Below are 18049 nucleotides of genomic sequence, written 5' to 3'. Positions count from 1 at the left end.
GATCTTCTCCAGATCAACTATCTTAACATATTCTTAGAAACAATTAGCCACAGGTCAAATGAAGCAACGAGTGGGATGGATTTATGAAATAGTATCCTCATGGTCAGCTGACCACTTTTAATCCTTATTTCGCAAGGCTTAAGGCCTAACTAATAAGTGACGCTGTTAAATGAACACTAACTGTAAAGACGTAGCAGCGCCTTACCGGCGCAGGCATTTATTGGTTAGCCTCTTCCTCAATAATAATTTTATTATTCTGATGTTTTGATCCTGACATCAGATAGAGTGTTTGTATTGAGCTATCAAAATTCCTGACCTTAGTGCTTTGTAATAAATCTTTGCATAAATAGATACGCCCAGAACACACTAGCACATAAAGTAAGTTCCTACTGAGAATCGAACAGTGGCACACTGCGCTTTATTAGTCATGCCACCAAAAAATATTCTATATTTTAGCATTTATGAATATTAGACTGAATCAACCTTTAGCATTTAAATTATGCTCTTCCAATTTAAATGTCGATTGTAAAGAATTGAACTATTGACCTCATCGAGGATGCGTCTGTTAAGATTAATTAATTAAGTAGCTCTCTCGAGGTCAGGCAAATTGGCTGCTTACGGACTATTTCCGAACCGACAAACATTATGATATCACAGCATTGTTGTTATTAATATTTGCGAAGGTCGGCAGTGCAGTGAAGAAAGTATTATTTTGACGTGGACCGAGTTTGACGTTTAGTGTTGAATCACGTCTGTTTAAAAAGTTTATTTGAAACATTTCGGTCATATCGAAACAAATCCAACATATTATAAGTACACCAATATTACCTACCCAGCTCTCAATACTTGGTGACTGTAACAAATAATACATTTATGTATGTATACGTAAACACAATCGTCCATGACTCCAGGCTTACATGCTCGTGTTCATCACATTTGCATTTGCTCCCGCCGGGATTTGAAGCCGCAACAGCTGGTGTTGTTACGCAAACCACTAGCCCAGACGGCCTATAAGATAAAACCGTACTTGTCATGCTCCAAGACATTTGTCGCGGCGAACAGTGCGCTAACGATGCCGGTCGTTATAAGGAACATAACCTCAGATTATCATCTGCAACAAGTTACGTTCTTGACAATTTATCTAAATTGTGTTGAACTTTGTAAATGCAAATACTGGCGATGTTACGATACGTAATTAACCATAGGTCACCGATTGTGTTAGCGCCAATCATTCGGTGGACTTGCAGTTAGAATTAATTTTACTGTTCTGTCATTGTGTGCACGTTGAACGTTGAATTTTAAATAGACCACCGTTAAGGGGTCACGGCATCTGTTTGTCTCGTTGATGCTATTAATTATGTCTGTTTAATGGATTTTTAAAATAAACGTGTGTAGTTTTACATTAATTCATTTTGACAGTTGTTTTAATTTTAAGAGTGAAGGTTTGTAAGGTCGTTATTGATTACTGTTGTAGAAATCTGCTGATCCTGATCCAAAACGTCAGAAGATATTCGTACTCGCTCAATCTCAGTGCTTGGCCAGGCTGCAAGCGCTAGCGCGGCGCGTACTCATACATTAAGTATTATTCGTCCAAACTTTTTGAGCACTTCGGGTGTCACAAACTACTATTCGACGCTGACTGTACAACGCACCGCGCCCGCGTGTGCTGTGCAGCCTAACCAAGCACTCACACAAAATCGGTTCAAAATCGCTCGTAACGCGTTTTTCTCCGTACCCGTGCCAGCAAACGGCCTATGTGCTAATAGAAGTTTCCGCTTCTCGGCATTACACGCTGTTTCCTTGACCACAGCGAAAATATCACTGTAAATATATTTCGGGAGTTACGATACGAGGACAATAATTAAGACAAATGGTCGAGCTGATGGGGTTCTTCACTCTTAAAAACTAACTAAATAAATTAAACTAACGTGTTTCAATGTTGCTACGAGGGCTGCACTAAAAGTATCGGGAATGGAATATTTACACTGTTCCTATCATATTAAAATATTTTTAATTGCAAACTCCTTGGTTTTAAGCATCGAATACCATTTATTTATTTAAAAAAAGATTCTCGGTCTTATCACAAGGTCTTGTGAAACTTGTTTAGTCGTTGAGAAAATGGAATTGACTCGAGAAAATTCAAGAGCGATGATTTATTATGACTTTCGGAGTGGTTTAACACAAAAACAGTGTGTTGACCGGATGATTTCTGCATTTGGTAATGAAGCCCCATCCAAAACCATAATTTATCGCTGGTTTGCTGAATTTCAACGTGGACGTGTCAAGCTCAGTGATGGTCCCCGTCAAGGTCGTCCAAAAACTGCAGTCACCCAAGAAAACGTTGATGCTGTGCGTAAGCTGATTGAAGAAGATCGACATGTGACATACCGCGAAATTCAGGCAACTTTAGACATTGGCATGAGTCAAATACAAATAATCTTGCATGAACAATTAGGTGTAAAAAAGTTGTTTTCCCGATGGATACCGCATTCGCTCTGTGAAGAGCAAAAAGCGGCTCGCGTTACTTGGTGCGTCAGAACTCTCGGAAGATTACATGCAGGATCCTCAAATGCTGTATACAACATCGTATCAGGTGACGAATCCTGGATATATGCGTACGAACCCGAAACAAAAAACCAGTCACGAGTTTGGGTGTTCAAAAATGCGTTAAAGCCAACAAAAATTGTTCGTTCACGGAGTGTTGCAAAAAAAATGGTGGCCACGTTTGTCTCCAAAACCGGCCATGTTGCGACTATTCCTCTTGGGGGATAAAGAACGGTTAATGCAGAATGGTATGCTAGCATTTGTTTGCCACTAGTCGTTTCTGAACTCCGTAAAGAGAACTGCAACCGCCGCATCATCCTCCATCACGACAATGCGAGTTCTCACACCGCGCACAGAACAAAAGAGTTTTTAGAGCAAGAAAACATAGAATTATTAGACCATCCGCCGTACAGCCCCGACCTAAGCCCTAATAATTTCTATACTTTTCCTAAAATAAAGAATAAATTGCGTGGTCAGAGATTTTCATCACCTGAAGAAGCTGTGGACGCCTACAAAACGGCCATTTTGGAGACCCAAACTTCCGAATGGAATGGTTGCTTCAATGATTGGTTTCGTGTATGGAAAAATGTGTCAAATTTCGCGGAGAATACTTTAAAAACCAATAAATACATTTTTAAATAGTAATGTTCTTTCACTTCCTTGATTCCCGAAATTTTCAGTGCCGCCCTCGTAATACTGAAATAGCATGGAAATTGGTAACATTGGCTTTGGTTATTTGTAAAGTGTACCAAAATACGCTCAAAACTGCAGTACACATGCATTTACAACAAACTTCTTACTAATAGCTTTCAATGTTTCGTAGATATTATGTAGTAAACGCAATGGTCTAGTGCATATGAATTATGGCTGAAATTTTTTGATCATAAATTATGCCATCTGTATTATTTACATCACACAATGTTTGACATTTAACAATGTATAATAACAAAAATCTAACCTTATCAGTTAGGACGCTGCTATACCCACTGTACTACCATAATAATCATACGAAAGGTTTAATATACCTCGTTGAAGGCATGACAGTTGTTTGACAACTTATCATAATATTCTCAGTCTCCAAAGATCAAACAGAATGACGGGGACGACGGATATTACGTGAACGAGCTAATTTCTTGACCCAACACGCCAATCAAGTAATCCGGTGGTTTGAATTCAGACCGATAAACCGTTTTTTTGTTATACATTTGCAAGATTATTCTTTTACGATAAACTGACATGTAGGACATTACTGTCAAGTTTCATCAAAATCTGTTCAGTCGGTAGATTGATTTTAGCATGTTAAAGTAACAAACATCCATTTTCAAAATCTTTCATGATAATACTAGTAGGATGATATTGCTATTGCTATCTTACGACTAGGACAAATAAAATGGGTAAACCAGCAATCCGTTGCTCGTTGACGTTAAAATGGGGAATGTACTAAAATCGCTATAAAATTCACCGCGTGATTCATTGTGTACTCATAACATACTCAATGAATCTCCGCAATGCGTACCATGACTAAGAAAGTGTCATAGTGTGATAAAATATGATGGGACGATGCTATACCCTATACTACACTACCAGAGCATACCATTCTAAAACTTATTATCCGTATTAAAAAAAATATTTATCATTTTCCCCACGTGTAGTACATTTTTGACCAATCGATGCCCCCAAAGCGGTCAGCCGTGTAATGACTGATATCGAGAATAGAACGGCTACAAGAATCGCAGATGGCGAGTTGTAAACCTACGAGATTTACGGCGACGCCGCTTGGCACTGCCCGCCACCGAATGACGGGTAAAGGTGATCATACACTTTAGAGTTTAGAAGCAACAGCGAAATAGCCGAAAGAATTGACTTCTTGAAATCCTGTAGGACGTCACACGATTATCACAGTTCTAGAAAAATCTCTAGATGAAATCGATTGGTAAGTTCGTTCGGCGTTGTCCAATGCACAATGCGGACTGGTGAACGTTCACCTTAAAACCGCTTTACGAATTTTTATGTAGACCGTAAAATATAACTTGCGACATTGATACATAATATGGGAAACCCGTCCAATTTCTGCTTTTTTTCCCCTGACTGTACGTACAATGGTAATACTCATTAAAATGTTTTTATTATACGTATTTATGTTAACCTTTTCGACAACACCTAATCGAGCTACACTGTTAGGAATATAATAGAATAGGATAGGAAACAGCTTTTGGTAATATTTATTCTCGTTTTGTTAATTGAAGCGTTAAATATTTGACTCTCCGGCAAACTCATTTCTTACAAACGCGTGGTTCTGACAGCCTAATCCAAGTGTCGTCTGGTTTAGATCTATAAGGTTTTCCACCGGTCGTCTTGGCAGTTTGGCACAGTCCGCGAGTGAGCACAAATAAATGTTCTGCCGATAGCGCCACTACATGTCTGTGTCGCTAGTCGCTACCGTAATGCCTCGCTGACGTCGACGGTGACGTCAAAACAGACGGTGATCTCCCACATACTGACACATTCCACAAATTACAGTAAACTTAAAAAATCTTACTGATTCATAGCGTGGAATATTCTGGAAAAATCTTGAGCATGGTGTCTGAAAGAATTTGTAATCATATCTGATTCCCTTTTATTTCTGGTAAGAGTAAGAGTTTTGACTTTCTCGACCTGTCTGTCTTTTGAGATGATGCAAGAGTATCCAGTGTTGAATTAACAAGTCTACAAGTACCTTTGGGTATGATGGTTTTAAATTTAAAGATGTCGTTTTTTTTGATAGTTGCTCTATTGAATCTTTGACAATTCCCTAAGAAATTTTGCGTTGCTATGATAATATGTTTTTGATAGTTGCCATAAGAACTTAACAACGTTATTATTACCATGAGAAAGTCTAGCATTATATTGTTAGCCTGAGAACTTACATTCGATGTTTTTTGGATCAGTTCGAGCATGACCAGTATCATGGTCGTTAACATTTCTTCTTTCGAACTAGAGCATAAAGCTAATATGGCTAATATCCTGGAATCACTCTTTTTAACTTAACTTCTTACCGAGAAATAACAAGCCCAACCGATTTACGTTTTAAATAAACGCAATTCTTCGTAATTAACTCTATCTTTTTAATTAGCTCAACAAATCAAGACTATAATCTCTTTTTTGTTTTAACTACGGATTACTTGCCGTCTTAAACCTGCCTAGATAGGCATTTATGATGTACTAGCGGCCCGCCCTGGTTCTACTGGTGAGTTATGAATGTAATAGATACGTCTACATCGTCGGCCATGTCTGCTTCATTTTTTTGTTATAAAAAGTGTTTTTTGTGCGAGAAATCTCTGCAGCTTTTGGTAAATTACTGGAAATTCTTGATGTTAAACTAACAAGTTCCTAACTTTTTATCTCACGCAGACATGGTGTTGAGTGAAACAAACAGAAGCTAGTTTGACACTGGTTTATTTTTTCTTAATAGGTTAAATCTATGGTAAATCTATGGTACAAAAAAGTATGTAAAAGGCTTTAAAAAAGGTGGTCGTGAACACATGGATTAAATTATTTTCTGTAGCAAACGCAACTTCCTATTGCCGATGGGTTTATTTTATAATTAAATTGCTGAGGCTTTTATAAAACTATACCACCGCAAATTGGTGAGTCGAATTCTGCTGTTCTGCCAGCTGGGAAATGGTAACTGTTACGGCTGCTAAGTTGACATTCATTTTTTCATCGTGGTCGAATGCTTAGACCGTGTCAGATGGCCTTGGCGAGCAACCTTGCGATATTATAAAAAGTGCTGACGTTTGCCGGTTTGTGAAAAAGCGGAAATATTCTAACAACATCACACGTCGGTGGGTTATATTTAGTGCGTTTGTACGTAACGTGTAGGTCTGAAGCGCCGTGGTTAGGGTTGACTGCTACACTTGAAACTACAGTGACCAGTATTAAATATTCACTTAATATTAAATTAAAGTTATTGTTTTTAGAAGTATCCACCTACATGGGAGAATAAGCCAATTCCACTAATAAATAGTTCTAGTGCAGTAAGTATCTATACCAGTATAAACATATGTAACTCATATCCTCCCTTTGCGGCCTTAACTTTCAGATTACCAGTAAATTTCAAATTAAAAAATTGACTTGCTATTAGTTTTAAGCTGACCAATGATTTAAACACAATATCTCAGTAAGTACTTTTGCTTTCTGCCAACCAGGAAGTGAATATCCCAGTCCCGTTGACAACCCTACATTATTATAAGAGGCTACGGTCGTCTGCCAAAAGCACGTAGAGGGTACGCGTGAATTATATCATGTGGCACCGGCTTAATGTCACAGAGACCTACTTTGTACATATTAATTTATAATTAAACGGAGATGTCGGGCTTGCTATGGGAGTATTATGAATGTATGGTTTATGTTATGCTATCGACTGATTGACTATAACTTTAATTAAATCTTTTACGGGCATGGTAAGTTCAAATTTTTCTTTGTTTTTGAACCTTAACATCAGGGAATAAGTTAAAAAATATAATGGAAACATCCCTTTTGATTACTTAAAAAACCAAAGTAAATTCAAACAAGTCATTAAAATGTGTTAGTGGCAGTTATCGTTGTAGTTTTGTTGGTAACTAAATAAAGCCAATTAGTATAAATAATTAAAATTCATATCGAATCTAGGATACGCAGCAGGATTTACTCGTATAGAATGTCATTACAGTTTGACGTAAAGAGGATAACACGTAACTAAACATAAACAATAACTTTATTATTAGAAAGCAAAGACAACGTGATAAATGTTTGTTTATTTACAAGTTGTGGTGATTCAAATTTTAGTTTTTATAAAACTTTTATAATAGAAGTATTCGTCATAAATTACTTGAAGTTTAAATACATAGACGTCTAAATACTTCAGACCCGTCGAGAGATATCTCTCACAAGTGAAATCAACTACGATTGTGAAATAAATCAAAATTATTGTAGGTACATGTAATTTGGGTTTCTCATGCAATCTTAAAAACAATGACGGGAAATATTAATTTGATTAGATTTTCATCGTTAAAACATTATTGTTGTCAGGTAGGCTAGGTACCTACTTAATTGCATCATGCACTCTACGCCCCTAAATATTGCTCTTTTATAGCTCTCTACCTTACTAATAAAATGTTACACACGCGTTGAACAAGTATCAAATGTCATTTCCTTACGAAACGTCAGTTTAAACTAGTGTTCACATCACCTCGTGCGTGTAACTTTTATTTGTAAAGTCGCTAGTATATGTAGAGTAATGGGTTATTTATAAAATATTCATGGTCACTGGTCAGCAAACCTTTTGCATTTCGAATTTTCGCTGCCATCTTGTATTATACCGTCTCTGCTTCGACCTTCATAACCTTACGGTTTTACCTTCGCGGCTCTGTGTTTACACATCGATCGGGTTCATTTTATCGATTGATATACATTTTTATGTATTTACGCGGAATGCGTGCCGCATCTGGATGTGCGTGTCTGATTTACAAAGTGCGGTTTTTATTTATACCTTGTTGCTAAGCGACAGAGGCGATTTATGGGATACGAGTTTGTAGAAGCGATGATGAGAGGTGAGATGTAACTGGAGTGATTAAAATACGTGGCGTTTCAAATCAACATTATGTCTGTCAAAGTATGTTTTATCTCTATCTATATTTTCAATGTAAAGAAATGCTATTGTTTACTTTATTTATCAAATGAACCTTGCCTAACAACAGTGCTCTCTCTTTCGATCATGAATTCAATTTCAATTGACAGAAGCAATCAGCTTGTTGTCTGACGTTGATTAGAAACATACTTACAGTTCTTCTTGCGCCAAGTTATTATATGAAGCGCCGTATTTAATAATTTATGAGTACGACCAAAAACTAATTACATTAAGCCTAGGCGCAGACTCCGACTTTTAGTTGGCCGTTAGTTGGGTCGGGCTGTAAATCAGTATGGATGGACATGTATGAAAGTGCGCACATTGGTATCGGTCGACTAAAAGTTTGTAGTCTGCGAGGAGCAAATTATAACGATGCCCACTTATGTTGAAAGGATTTGTCACACTGCATGCGGTCTGCGATCAGGTCAAAGTGAACGCAGCCCGCATCGTAGACATGGACAGCATTGTCTGTCAGGGCAATCAAAACAATCTATCAGCGGTCGTGACAAGGAAATCTATCAGCGGTGCGGCAAAAGTTCTTTGCTCAGGCCCGAACAGTCTGATCGTATACATTATATACGAATTGTATCGAGACCGACAAAGTTTCCCGCAGAACGCCTCGAGTGTGACAAATCCTTAAGCGTTTATTCTTTGTCATTGTCTACAAGTCCAGTAGCTTTATTATCCATTAGCTTATTACATATTTACCTGGATTGTTTAGGACACGACAACAAAGAACAAAGGTCGCAGATGTGTGCAAGTTATTCTGTTCGGTTCGTGATGTCACCGAATGTTTGCTAATGAATGACGATCATTAACAGATTGTGAGCCACTCGATTGTATGGACTAACCCAATTCGGCATAATAGCCCTTTTTCCTCGTGCGTTAGTAGATAAAGGAGGTATTTGATGTACATTTTCATTGAACTACGTTTCAAATAGTGTTTCCCCCTTTTCCTTCAAAAGCGTATTTCTATGTATGGATGGCATGAATATGAGCGTATATCTATGTAGGTACCTACTTAGATTCATAATGAGGTACCTACATAGTGATTGTAATCATTTAGCTACTAAGCTTAACATTGATTACTCCAGAACGTCAGAAATAAGAACCCTCTTTTTTACTCGACACGTACTTAGTTCCCGAGAGAAGTAAAAAGTTTTCTATTTTCTGCTACATTCACACAACACAAACAATGGGGATGTTGCCTGGGTCAAAAAGCAAGAGTTTTAATTAGTCCGTCAGTTAACTTATCAAAAAATACTCTACACGTATTTTTCACTTTTTCAAACTAATGAAAATTTAAAGAGATAAAGCGCCCCAAAGTTCATAAGAAGAGGCCCGTGACGTCAACGCTTGCTTAAAAATGCCGCACGTTGTGACGTCGTGCGCAACTTCAACGCACCATAACTATGTAATTATTTGTTAGATTGACAAATAAAAATATATGTGTCCAATATTTTTTGATATTAAACATTACGGACTAAAAAAATTTTTTTAGGCAACTAGCCTATTACAAAAATACCTGCACAAAAAACAAAGCTACAGGCAAAAGTTAGTCGGTTCAAACTTCAAACTCAATAGTTTCAATCGTCGGCTATTTCATTTGCCAGTTGTCCGCTTACATTTCATTGCCTCGGCTGCAAGCGCAATAGTCCGTCCAACAGCACAATATTATTATGAATAATACTGGAATGTTATTAGAACGACTATAATAGCAATACTGACGTCTACTAGTCTGATCTGAGGTGCGCTTTGGCACAATTCTAGAAGCAAATAGTTTCCTTCGCTCATAATTTGAACTTGATCTTAGCGTTATTTTGTAACCATCAAATCTGGCACATATATTTACTATCTAAGAACATTTGAACGTGATGTGTTTGTATGCTTTAGTCGTACCTCGTGCGCTCTGGGTGGGCTAAGCTCTAAGTAAAACAAGTCACACCCGTGAAACTCACCGTGCACAAGCAGAAACCAACCACAAATCGATTGAAACAAAGTTATAATTACTTTACGTCATGCTTCCCTATTTAACATATTTTTACTTGAGGATTTAGGCCTGGAGAGTTCTATCGTTTCTTAGTGTTATTGCCTCAAATTAAATGGGCAGTTGAACTAAAACTCTCTTTCAATCGTTCAATTTAAATTGCCGCATCTCATCAATTGTTTACGACAGCGGCGTCTTATTTACAAACAAGATAATTGTCGCTTCATTACGAAGCGCAACATAAATTAAAATGATATTATTCATCAATTAGCTCATTTATTGTCCAAGTGTTGTGAGCAAAACTGACTCAGCTTGGGCATTTCCCAACTTCATTGAAGTAAAATAAAAATGTAATATTTTTTAATTGTCTCGAGTTTGTGAAATTAGGAATATGTCGAGATTTTCTTTTATGTAATGAAGAGAGAATGCACTTTCCTAAAAACTAACCTATGACTATTAGAATATGCGAATCCTGGCTCGCGAAATGTAGATAACGGTGGTCGAAATTTTTGGACAAATAATTTTCGGTCGGACATTAAGTACCATAAAGAAGCCATGTACATTACCTTATGACATCTAATAAGTTCTAAACTACCTGAGACAGGTATGACAACATTCGAGTGCAATAAAGGCGTGTCGCCCGTCTATTATATTGTAAACACACATGTTTTAAAGATCATTCCGGACTGAGTTATTATTTTGGCAGCGGCAGACCGCGGATGCGTTTTGTCTCGCGTTGTTTAGCAGTATTTATAGTATCTACAGTTGTATTGCTTGTCATTACATTGCCCGGAAAATTGGGACGATGACTCTCTTACCTTCGTTTATCAGCTTGTATCCATTCTGCTTATTTAATTTGTGACGAAAATTATTGCTATCGTACACTTGGGATGTGACAATTCTGATGACGTATTAGTTTTGTTTGATATGATGACTGCTGTGGCAGACACAGAATGACACGTTTTCCTCATTGCGCTCGTTAAGTTGACCCAAAAACTTCATTGGATTGAAAATGTGCGCTCCAATTATTGTGCTAACTCTGGGAATTAGTCTAGATCGTAATATCAGCGCTGCCATTGACCGACCCAGATATTTTTTGGGGAAATGATGCATCAGTGAAAGACAGGACTGCGTGTTATTTTGGAATTGGGTGAGTCTTTTCGAGGTCACGTCGAGCGAGCACGGTGTTCGGTTGGCTTGGGCAGCGTAGATAGTGGCGAGAGTGGGGAAGGCGGACGGATCAAACGTTTGACAGTTTCAGGGCATTCATGGTAATGCTGTTTTCCATACGCTTTGTTTGCTTACTCTAAGCGCAATAGAGTGAAAACTGAATTCCGCAGCCAAGTATACATCAATCAAATTATTTATAGGTCAACTGTCCTCGTTTCGCCAAAAAGAACACTAGTTTACAAGGTTTTTTACCCAGAGATGAAACTGATATGTATCGTTAGAGTTATTAACCCTTACTTAAAAACTGAACTTAAAAAAAATTTAGGACGTCAAATTTTGTAAATATTGATAATATTATTTTTTATCATTTTAATACATTTATCTCTAAAAACAAGCAAAAATGAGTCGTATTACTCCTTCTTTTATACTAATTAGTATCAATTTCCCTTATTATAGACCAGCAGCAATCCGCTAACATATTTTTATCCCCAATTCCTTAGTATCTTTCCTCAAAAACCTTCAAATCCTGGTGAAAACTTTCGCCATGCTCAACACTCACGCTTCCCAGGTTCTCAGGAAAAAAATCCAGGTGAGAATGTAAAAAATGAATTTTTAACGACTTATTCACACCCATTCTTTGGTAATTCCTCAATAATTTGGAAACAATTTCTGCATAATTCTCAGATTTTATAGTTTCCCAGGAAACTTTTCACTACTGCTTTAAAAATGAATACCAAGCATCTTTCCCTTACTGGAATTGCTGGGTAATGACGGATAAAGAACTCCTTCAGATTGCAGCACAGGTTTTGTGACTGATGCAACATCAGGATATTGTATGTTCTTGGTGTTTGTTGATAAAACCTGTAGTTTTAATGAGGCAGAAGTAACAGTCATTAGTGTGATTTTTTGGTTCTCTCCATAACATTGGGGTGCCGAATCGTATATGTTTTCTTTTTCCTGCAGCCTAGTGCAATAATATACTTCTCAAATTTTCGCACACTACACCAGGAACCCATTTTTTATCAGGTTTGTTACCGAAATTAGAAAGTAATAGAAATACGCCTGTTTTACGGCCTTAGTGATTGGTCTCTTCTTTTTTGACAATATAATTTGACCACAAACTTAGCAAAAGTTATTTGGGCTTTATTTACACTGCTTTGGTGACATTTTAAACCAAGTAAAAATGTTAAAATAATACATAATCGCAATTAAAATAAAGTAGAAACTCTGATACGGCTAACAAGACAGCTTACTTAGGTTAATGTGGATATCTCAAAAACTTGACGTGATAAAAATATGAGACATATATTTTTGTAATAAGGGGGCTGGTAGAAAACACATCCAATATGAATTATCTTTGGGTAAAAGAAAAACTTTTTTTTTGTAAACTAGTGGAATTAGTACCTACACTGTTAGAAGCCAGTTAGAAATCATTAATGAACATATTTTGTATTAACGCTTCAGCGCAACGCTCCGCGTGTCTGTAATCGCAACCTTAATATGGCGTAATCCGATAGTAAATATTTTGCAGAGTAACCGTACTGTTTCAAAATAATTAAGACGGAATTAAACTTATTAAAATGGATGATTTAATGGACGATAAAAACACCAAAAAATATGCTGCATTTAGTCTGTGATGACTTTAGGACATACGAGGATACAACCTTGTCATAGATATACCCAATACAATTTGAATTAACAGCCTAGTTCAAGACACCACTAGCTCGTGTCCCGCTATGTCCCACGCTCGTAGACACGTGCGACTGCTAAACTACCCTTACTTCGCTAAAATGCTCCTACAATGGCCGTCAAATTACATAATAATAGAGGTGCATAATCGTGTGAACTGTGCGCCCGCAGTTAACGACGTGCGCATCCGGCGTCCGATAATACGTTGAGATCTGTGCCGACCGCCCTCAACAATGGAGCTATCAAATTGACATGCACTTGGCGTTGCCCGTTCACGCCAGTCAGTCAAGTACTCGAGATAAAAACCAATATTTAAAGCATTCAGTAGTCTGACAACAATGCTAATAGCTACATGGCTACTGTAAGCAGACGACGACTTGTCATGCAGAACCAATAGCTGTGTATTACATACAATCGATCCATGGGTACATTTGTCCTGAAGAAACGGATTAGCAAGGATACCGTGGAGAAAATTAAAACGAACTGAGGCGTATTTCGAACTGACGGCATAAGATGTCTAAAGAAAGGTCACCTTTCTTTAAAGGCAATCAGGACTCAAGTCTTCCATTCCCCATTTACAAAAAGTGATTTCATAATTTGTATTGGGAATTGGGAATCGAATCCAAAACCATAAAAGACAAAAACCAAAGTGAAGCCCATTTCTTAGGCGGCTTAATTAATACGAAGACTGTGCTAAGAATACGTCATTCGGATAAATTTCTATTAAAGTTTTCATCGTTGGTGGTCCTTCTGTTTGTATTATTTGCTACTTGCGAATTATGTGATCAAACTCTTTATTAATGGTTATCCAATAACATGAAAGCCACTTGACGTCTCACCATACTGTGTACTTAATTCGTTATCTATCCGTATTGTTCATTTCACTTGTTCCGCCTCGTAGGAACTGTTGATTAAAATTTACGAGTCTAATTACAATGCAAAGCAGTTATTCCCTTGGCGTGTACTCCGAATACATTAATTTATATGCGATACTTGGTTTTGATATCGAATATTTACGGCATCACCAATAGTACTTATTATTAATTTAGTACCGTCTACGGCATATTATACGTCATTACTAAAGCAAGATCTTATAAGCGGTTTCACAAATTCTATAGCTTTAAGTTTCTAGCTTTTCTGTTTGAATATCCCAAGAATCATACTGCTGTTATGTTGTTTGTGGTTTTACGATAGTGTGATTTTCGCCACGGAAACTGAATCTACCTTTTCTATTTGTCTCTGTCTGATATTTTGATCTGTCATTTCCAAATGATCTTAGTTTTATCGCGAAATTTTAGATGATCCTCTTATGGACATCCGACTGCAGAAGACGGGGTGGCCGTATAAGCACTATCCACATTCGGTTCATAAGCGAACATTCGTAACGGGCAATCAAAACCCTTTTATGACTCCCAAGACGGTCTCCACCACTCTTCTCTTTCTTCAATCGACATTATTCACGATGGTCGCGCTACTCTTGCCTTTAATCACTTAGTCACCTAGGATCCTATAATACATCCATAATACGTAAGGAGCTTATGAGCATTAAAGTAAGGTTCCTGAAGGCAGTTATATCACCTTTACCGCAACAGCCGACATGCGCCGCCGCTCGTGGCAGTGACCCTGCGTGCGTTCTGTGCGGGTGCACACTGCACTAAGGCACACGAAGGTCTTTACTTCTGCGAGGTTGGGGCTCACCTTTTCTTAAAGACATTGGACGATTTGAACATATCAGCAACGCAAAAATAATCCGAAAACTAACAGAAATTGAGATATTCAATAAAAATCAACACTCCACTAAAAGGCACACGAAGATCTTTACTTCTGCAAGGTCCAGGCGGTCCTTTTCGTCTACTAGACATTGGACGATTTTTTTTTTCATTTATTTATTTCCACACACATTATCACTATCTTTACAGGTACTTTGATTTGGACGAATAACTCAAGAAGGTACGGTAGAACTGACAGAATTGAGATATTACATATTAATCTAGAAATTCAGTTGATTTTTCACATATTGATCCGACTGTGCAGATGGTATGGAATATGCTGAACAGAAATCGGTGGCAGATCATCCGCTCCATATTTATCGTCGAAGCTGTCCATCAACTTGTATACGTACAACCATGTTTTTGAACCTTGAAATATTCGGCTGGTCACGGAAACTAAAATAACATTTCTCTCAAGTTCATTAAAAAGACTAATTAGATAGAAACTATGGTAACTTTTCCGGGTTTATATTCTTAGTATATCCTTTTACCGCATTGAATTTGTGTGGCATTACTTTGACAGCAGTAAGCTGTTTTACAAAGAATTAGGGACAATATGGGTTACTAATTACCACCACTAGTATTTTTAATCTCACTTACGTCAACAACTCTTGAAGCCTGTGCCGACTTTCAATTCAAGGACAAGTTGCATCATCTGCGCCCATCGCGTGTGTTCCGAACTGCTGCACAATGCACTTAGATACGGGCTTCGGCCGAATCATTTGATCCTTATCTCCTCAGACATAAAGACCATTAACTCAGGTGATAGACACAATCGTCTGAACTAATAAGTTAAGTATAAAAACAATTTCAAAAAGCAAGTAGCTGCATCGGACCGTTACTACCATTTATCCAGAATTACAGTTTTCGCTAAAACGTTAACAGTTGCAAGTTGAAGACTTATGTGTTACAGTGATAATATTTCGTTTAATTATAACTGTATCGTAAAGGAACAAGTCTTATGAAGAGAAAGCTATCTAATGATGACGATGAACTAACTGATCCTTTTTTAAGCTGACTTAATTCTGCACGCAACATACCTATTTAATTAATTCGATATAAGTTTTTCGTGCCAACCGCAATAATCGTTCCTTGATCTGACGTTTATTGATGGACTTATCAATAATACATTTACTTCATGTGTTAGCTATTAATTAGTATTAATTGATAATCCATCTCCGAAAATGTCTTTATATGTAGCTTATTTGGAAGCAGAAGGCTTGTAAATCTTGTCACAGGAGAGGTCAGGCCATTACGATATGTCTAATCTATGTGAAATAGCCTTAATCAAGCGATTTAGGTTCTTTAATGAATAACAACAAGTAAGTACCTAACTAACCATTCTACATAATTTAATTAAGAGTCTAATAAATCCTGATTAAGGTCTGGCTTAAGATTTATTTTATGCACAAATCAGTACATAACTCAGATGCTTAGCGATTAATTTTATGCGAAGTGGTTTGTGTTTTCAATTTTGTTTGCATTCAGAAGGAATATTTGTGTGTAGCAAGTAATAGTATATTGGAAATAGATATTTGGTCCGATTCCAAAATCTTGATGTATTTGTATCAATCTTCATTGCCGTCAATGAACGCCCCGGCTTCGAGCTGATATTTGGCAAATACTGGTGATATATCTAAGGCGAGGCCAGTGCCCTGCAATAGAAAAAATCCGAGTGTCGAGTACACTGATCTTTTTTATAATTAATCTCCGAACCAATACATTCGTAAAGTAAAATAAAATAACATTTGTAATTGGTTCTTCAATAAAATAGAATTTATTACTAGTTTCCGTTAGATCCAGCCCAAAGTCCTTATTGAAAATATGCTGTGCGTACATTATTAAGTCATGTTTAGTAATAACTTTAATTGAAAACCTGTTATTTGCAAAGCCATAATACTCGTAAAATGACTACCTAGTATTGCTGTCATTTGAAAAATGTAAGAAACAGAAATAAGGATTCTCTTCCGTAAAAAAGGTCCCGCAGTTAATGTAACTCTCTTTGGAAACATAAAACTGCTGGCGTATATCTTAGCTTTAAATAAATATTACATAATTAACTTAATGTGTTTCGTTTAATTCAATCTAATCCGTCGCGACATCGCGTCGTCAAGTGTGATTGACGCCTATGAACGGCAGACGACAGTTGCCTTCCTAAAATAACTTGAATTGGGTTCGAGGCCCATTTCTTTAATCGAGATATTAAAAAGTTATTGTCGCATTATTTTTATGACAACACAAGCTTGAAGATTAATGCTACGATTCGATTGTTCGAATTCAGAGATAGTTTCGCTGTCGATTAAATACATTGTTGCGTAAAACCTCTCGGGTCGCAATTTCGCAAACCTAGCTTCTAGGAGAAATGAATAATGACTCCGTGCCTCATTAAACCTTCAATGCTGCTACTGCGATTTGTATTTTCCATTTTCCTTGCAAATGATCCATGCAACTGTTCATCTGGGTGCGAATTGTTTAAACCCTTTTCAAATTGCATTTCCTACAGCGCCGCGAGCTTCGACGTGAAAACTTCATAATGCTGATGCAAAAAATATTTCACTCTGCATTGCGAATGTTTACTTTCAATGAATGTGTTTGAAACAAACTCAGTAGCTATGTAATTCTCATTTCTGTCGCGTGTTGCATTGATATAGATGCCATTTATTTGCAATGTTGTAATTTAGCTTAAAATTTTGAAAATCATATAATATTCAAATTATTTTCTGTAAAAAGAAGCGTAACATAAACAGACAAAGAGTTGTGTACGGTGTAATTATGTTTACTAATTAATATGAGTTACGCACGATGATCACCGTGATCAGAAAACATGCTTTGTTTTCGGTCCGTTAGTTAAAATGGTGTTTTTTCTGAGAAAAGCTTATCAATTGACTTTGAAATGCGCTGGTTGTACATTATAAAAATTTCACAAGATAGGTACTTTGAACATTTGTTTCTATAAAACTGTAATTTTAAATTTCGAAAATCTTGATTATAAAAAACTTAGCAAAAGACTCTAGAAGCAAACTTACTAAAATTTAAGCTGTGCAATACATTTGCTTCCTTAGAAGTTAGTCAAGTAGTTGCAGTTAATGTTTGTTTGTACCTACTAGTCTGTGTCGTTATTGTTTGTAGTAAGGTCATGTGAGAATCATGCATTTTAATAACAAATATATTATTTTACAATACTTGTCAGTTGTCACAGTGATTCACTTTCATCGCTACTGTGTCAATATTAGTCACCAGCAT

General features: G+C 36.9%; 2 protein-coding genes across 17 annotated transcripts in view; both read left to right on the top strand.

Annotated features, from left to right (window-relative positions):
• Positions 1 to 18049, top strand: part of LpR1 (Lipophorin receptor 1) — a 686741-nt gene that overhangs the window by 361871 nt on the left and 306821 nt on the right. The gene's annotated exons all lie outside the window — the stretch shown is intronic.
• Mbs (Myosin binding subunit) overlaps positions 1 to 18049 on the top strand; it is a 79591-nt gene that overhangs the window by 8652 nt on the left and 52890 nt on the right. The gene's annotated exons all lie outside the window — the stretch shown is intronic.

This window comes from Ostrinia furnacalis, unplaced genomic scaffold, assembly GCF_004193835.3.
Source record: "Ostrinia furnacalis isolate ACB-3 unplaced genomic scaffold, ASM419383v2 OfSCF0876, whole genome shotgun sequence".
In the NCBI taxonomy this organism is placed as follows: domain Eukaryota; kingdom Metazoa; phylum Arthropoda; class Insecta; order Lepidoptera; family Crambidae; genus Ostrinia; species Ostrinia furnacalis.
The sequence above is the reverse complement of the archived record's forward strand: the minus strand, read 5'-3'. Positions and strand labels throughout refer to the sequence as shown.